Source organism: Gekko japonicus, unplaced genomic scaffold (assembly GCF_001447785.1).
Source record: "Gekko japonicus isolate JY-2015 unplaced genomic scaffold, Gekko_japonicus_V1.1 scaffold344, whole genome shotgun sequence".
NCBI lineage: Eukaryota > Metazoa > Chordata > Lepidosauria > Squamata > Gekkonidae > Gekko > Gekko japonicus.
This window is the reverse complement of record NW_015174284.1, coordinates 392,768-398,767: the sequence shown is the minus strand read 5'-3', so window position 1 is coordinate 398,767 and position 6,000 is coordinate 392,768. Positions and strand designations below refer to the sequence as shown.

Sequence of the window (6,000 nt, the reverse complement as noted above, 5' to 3'; positions counted from 1 at the left end):
GGGGGGCGATGGTGAGGTGGATGTTGTTTTGTTTCCTTGTCTACAGACTTTGGTATCTTTAATCAAATGGGCCTATTACAGCTTATTAAAGTATCTGCCCGGTTACTGTAAAGAACGGGATGCTGAACTAGATGGACGTCAGCTGAGCTCTTTTTCTGTTTTAGAAGAGGGCCGAGCTTGAAGGTAGATTAGAAAAATAGCAGGCTTTCCCGCACAATGCCAGTTCCAGGTTTTGGGGGGCCCTGGACAACCAGTGTTTGAGGCCCCCTTCTGCTTACCACTAGCCTACCCTCAACCTTCCCTTCCACCTACCCATCTGTGAGCCCCCCACCTGTCTGTGCATCCTTTCTTTCACAAGTTCTCTCATTGCTTGTGCTCACAGCCATCCACACAACCAACATGTTCTTCCCCATCAATCGTGAGAAACAGGAAGCCTGCGTGGTGGAGTGCTCGCAAGAGAATAGGCAAGGAAGGGCATACAAACAGGTGGTAAGGCTGGTATAGAGCTGGGGGAGGTCAGTGACAGTGGGCCCTGCCAGAATCTCTGTGCCCTGGCAGCCACCTTACCTCAGGGTATGCTGATGCTGCCCCTGTTTCTAAACATGAATTATTTTTCTCATCTCCCTCCCCTTCCATGCTGATGGGCAGAGGAGTAGGCTAGGAGCTTCTGCATTCCAGTTCTAAGTGCCCTGGTTGGTGATGGCACTACCTTTCACCAGCTGTCCTGTAGGGTAGATGCTGGTGTGTTCTGGTAAATGTTTAACAACCAGTGCTTGCTGGGTGGGATGCCCTTTTCTGGACAACACCCCCTCCCCAGTTAGTTGTATGTACAACTTTGTGCGTCCACCCCAGAGTGGAGGAGAAAAGAAGAACTCATGCCTAGCACAAAGATGTAACCATCATTCCCATGCACCATTTAGAGGTTGGTTCCCCACCACTACCACCTTTAGCAAAGCTGCTTCCTATTAGTCTTACAAAACAAACAAGAGAAAAGAGCAATATTTACTAACATATGTGGGGAAGAGAGAAGAAAAGGAAGCCTTTCACTAGCACATTCTCCCTGAAAATTAGCTCAGAGACATGAGGCAGGTTTTTAAAGCAGCCCACTGCACAAGGTTTTGGGTTAAGGGTGACTAACTAACGTGTTCTCCCACTGTGGAACAAGAAATGACCATTTCCTTCCCACAACCAAGCTGCCCTTTCTCACAGCTTGGCTCCCTGAGGCGCCCTGGCCAATGTCTTGCATTTACTTCACACATTTATCCTATTCCACCTCTGAGAATATGAGAGTGTAAAGGAAAGAGAGAGGCATCCTAGAGCTCCTGGTGAGTTTTCAACCACCTTGCGAAACTCCTGAAAATTTAACCATCAGCTCTCATGAGCAGTAGGAGCCAGCTCCAGCACATCACTGGGTAGACAGCACTTGAAAGGGAGGTTCTCTAGAACTGGGTAGGTCCAGATGAAGGCACTGAGTTTGGATCTGAGAAGGCTTTTTTTTTTTTTAGAACACAATTTTATTTTTCATGAAAATTTTGACATGTCATCAGTTCCATTAATGTTTCAATTTCTACCCCCAACATCCCCACTTTACTCTCCCCCTCCCCGTGGCTTCCCGCAATGCTTCCCCCCTCGTCACTCCAGTACACCTTAAGATAACATCATATTCTAGTTTCAATATTGTTCTAAATATAATAGATTGTGCTTTACATCCCAGTTCTTTTCTAGGTAAATTTTAAAGTCTCTTCATTCCTCATAGAATTCCTGATCTTCTTTGTTATTCAATTTTTTCGTAATTTTGTCCATCTCAGCCATAAACAGTTTTTTGTATCCATTCTTCTAACTCTGGAATTCTTTCTTGTTTCCAACATTGTGCATAGAGTATTCTCGCCGTTGTAATCAGGTACCAAAATAAAGTTCTTTTTGTAATATTCAATTCTTCCATTTTAAGTCCTAAGAGCAGAATTTCTGGTGCTTTTTTAAAGGAACATTTCAAAAAATTTTGCATTTCGCTGTGAACTCTAGTCCAAAAGTCCACAGCTTTTTCACATGTCCACCACATATGATAAAATGAACCTTCATGTTTTCTACATTTCCAACATTTGTTAGAAAAGTTTTGGTTCATGTTGGCTATTTTCTTGGGTGTCATATACCACCTGTACATCATTTTATAACAATTCTCTTTCACATTGGTACATGACGAGATCTTGATCGAATTTTTCCACAGATATTCCCAAGAGTCCATAGAGATCTGGATCTGAGAAGGCTTAATCACATCAGGCCAGGTGGTTATTTCTTTACCTAATGATCCTCAGAATAACACGGGAAGAGGGGACAATAATGTGAAAGCATAGGATCCAAGTGAATTTTTAAAAAAATACAAGTTTCAGCTGTAGAAGTCAGGAGGGAATCTTTGCAAGCAGAGGTGCCATTGGGGCAGGAGATGGATGCCTTTGCCAACTCTCAAGACACAAATACTTTGCCAGAGTAGGCTTGGTAGAGCAGGTGAAGGAGGGAAGAATACAGGTGCTGTTTTATTGCAAAACATTTCTGCAGCAAGAATAGTTTTTTTTTTCTTTAGTGTGCAGTTGTTAAGGGCTTTCGTTGTTCTTTGCAAGTGGAGTCTGATCCAACACAAATGTCCTAAATTCAAAAACCTCTTCTGTATGGTCAGTCAGATCTTTTCTTTTCCCTGCTGTTTTTCTTCAGTGTAATGCTTCAACTGCTAATGTGGGTTAGCATCAACATATTCACGACCACGAATTATATTTTGTTTTTCTCTGAACTGGAATTGACTTATGTACACTGATTTATGTGTGTACATTTTTGGTTTATAGAGTGTTCAAAGATCTAATGGCTTGATGAAAGTAGTGGCTCACAGGGTGAGGTCTGAGATCCTGAAGTAAAGGTCTTGTTTGGTAACTTGGTCTTGAATCTTGGCACGACTGTGCCAGCGTTCTCTCATGGGGCACTGTTCGGGTTTTTCAAGATCCTGAGGAACCTGTAAGAGGCCCTGAAACTTTTTGGCTGCTGCAATCTTGTTTTATATTCACATGAAGTATTTACTGTTTGAAATAGCTGTGTTGGCTCTACAGAATAAAATACACACAGTGAATCCTTGATTGCCTCAACTAGCATTGAAATGCTACAAGTGAGCTTTTGACAGTGTGCAGTTTCAAGCATGTATGGTGGTGGAAAGTGCCATCAAGTCTTAGCTGACTGATGACAACCCTGTAGAGTTTTCAAGCCAAGAGAAGAATGGAGGTGGTTTCCCGTTGCTTGTGTCTGCATAACAACTGAGGACTTTCCTGGTGGTCTTCCTTCCAAATATGTGACATGAGGAAAAGGGTGCATCCAAGCCAACTCCTGCTTAGCTTCCGAGATCTGACGAGGCTGGGTTAGCCTGGGCTATCCAGGTCAGTCCAATCATGTACACTCAGGAGTAAATCCTATTGTATTCAGTTAGATGTACCGCTTTGTTAATGTGTTTAGGATTGCCGCCTGAGTTATGTTAAATTCTTTGGCATAGTTTTTTTTGGTGCTTGTCTTTGTGAAGTGAGCTCTGAAACAGAGCAGGGATATTTTAAACGAGAATTATGTTAGCTGAATTGTAAATGTTGTTTGCATAAGATGTACAAGCATACACGTATTCACACACCTTTTCTCTCCCTCATTCCAAGCCAAGGCAGCACCAAAACAAAAAACAACCCCATCCTTTGGGAGAAATTCAGCCAGAATATAAAACAGATTGAAAGACATTCTTCTGTCTCCTGTTTCATCAGCCCTTATGAGCTGCAAAATAGGAAATGTAAAAGAAGCTGGCAAAAGTATTCTAAGCATTAGTTCTGCCGCATTTGACAAGTATACGATGTCTCTTTGGAAGGAGTAGCCAGGTTGATAGTGGTTTTTGTTTTTCACATGGATTTTTCTGTGTGTCCCAACGCAAGTAAAAGAACGCAGAGGTACCCCTCGGGAATTTTTCTATTTGTCTTTTAAATTGTTATGTACTGGCCGAAGACCGTAATAATAAACTGACTGACTGACAGAGGTACCCCAAATTCTCTGATACATATGATGTGGAAGAATGTGTGAAAATTCACCAGTCCCAACTTCGTTGTCACAGTTTTCCTCATTTTGCATTTTGTTTTCTTAGTAGCAAGATAAGACCTCAGATTTCAAGTAGCTGTGAGAAATTGTTCTGTGTTACTAGCCATCAACTTTAATGATTATCTCTGTAGAATGTAGTGCATAGAGAACGAATTGGAATGGCTTCCTGTAGCCCTGCTGAGAACTTGATTTTTGTGTGTTCTCCTTGAGTTCTTGTCGAAAAGATGTCAAAATGCAGAAATGATGACTCTGGAGAGTACAGATTCTTTTGGAAACTGGAAAGAGATGCAAGTCTTCTGCCGCGTACCTCTGAGAAGCTGACACTTTCTTGATTTGCCGCAGGAAGCTCAAGCCTCCCAGCCTACGTATGCTTGGTGATTATTGTAAGTTCAGGTTTTATTTTGTCTTTTGGCTCCATGTGAAAGATTTAGCTGACTACTGAAATCTTCCAGCGACTCGGGCAGGTAACGTTTGTGTTAAGTAGACTTGACACTAAAGCTGCGTCGTCAGTGATAACACCCAGTAGGGGTGACAATTTTTTTTCTCACTTTGAAGGAAGGCAGGGGATAATCAAGTCTTCATGTGAAACTTTTTAGGCAGGATTAAAAGTCAGTGTCGAGCTAGCAATTGGATTTTAAATCCTCCGAGCATACAAAAAGAAATACGATTTTTAAAAACTGCTTGGTACTTTACAATATATATTCCGGCTTTTAAAAGTGAAGTAGGCCTGGTGGGAGGGAGGCAATATTAGATGAATAAATCTGCAATTCTAAATGTCACCTTCTGATTCAGCTCAAATCCTGAATGTAGGCTGTCATTCTTAATTTAAAAAAAATGAGGGTTGCACTTCAGTTTTTGTTCTTTCTCCCGTAGACAATCTAGATCTAGTTGTAGAGCATTCAAAGTGCCAAAGAGGGGGGCCATGACTCAGTGGGAGATCATCTGCTTTGCAAACAGAGGTTCCTGGGTTCAATCCTCAACATCTCCAGTTTAAAGGGGCTCAGGTAGCATGGGATAGAAAAGACCTGATAACTCTGGAGAACAGCCACCAGTCAAGACAATACTGACCTTGGTAGATCCATGGTATGATTTGGGATAAGGCAGCTTTATGTTTTCTTGTCTTCAGTTTGCCAGTTATGTCAGATCTTGGAAGCTAAGCAGGGCTGGCAGTTAGAAAGGAGACTACCAAGAAAGGAGACTTCCTCTGCAGAGGAAGGCAATGGCAAACCACCTCTGCCTGTCATTTGCCTTCAAGGCCCTTTGCTGAGGTTGCCATAAGTCGGCTGTATTGTGAGAACACTCTACACACACACAACTTGCTGGAATTAGGTATCTGCTTCGTGAATCACAGGTTTTGATGGTTTGGGGTTATAAAACAAGTCTCGCTTTTCTTTGGTCATTTGAAGCTGATCACACTAGGTTTGACTTTGAATGGTGCTTGTGTTCCTTTTCAAAATGGTCAAGAAACTAAAATTAAAACAAAGAGATGGCTATAAACTGCTGCCTTTTAGTACTGATGCAATCAGAGAAATAGGAAAAAATTATAAGCTGAAAAAAGAATCCTTTTTATCGTAAACAAAAGAAGGTATATCATGTGGACTTAATGGTCTTTATGCAATCACAGTATTAGGGACTACTGGCAGGTTTGGATATGGAGTTAAAATTTAACAGTGAGAAAATACTCTCTATTTCAGTAGTGTATTGTCATGCACAATCTGTGATTACACAAAAGTAATCACATTTAAGCAGTGCCTATCCTTGAAAAGTATGTGTGAGCAGTATACACATAAATATCTTCATGTTGCATGGTTCCCACAAAGCATTTTGAGTAAGCAGAACTTTGACTTTAACAGCATTTCATTCTCAAATATCTCCCCACTCTGTTGGAAGTTATGT

General features: G+C 41.5%; 1 protein-coding gene across 2 annotated transcripts in view; it reads left to right on the top strand.

The window, feature by feature from the left end:
* Window positions 1-6,000, top strand: part of MECR (mitochondrial trans-2-enoyl-CoA reductase) — a 76,846-nt gene that overhangs the window by 349 nt on the left and 70,497 nt on the right. The gene's annotated exons all lie outside the window — the stretch shown is intronic.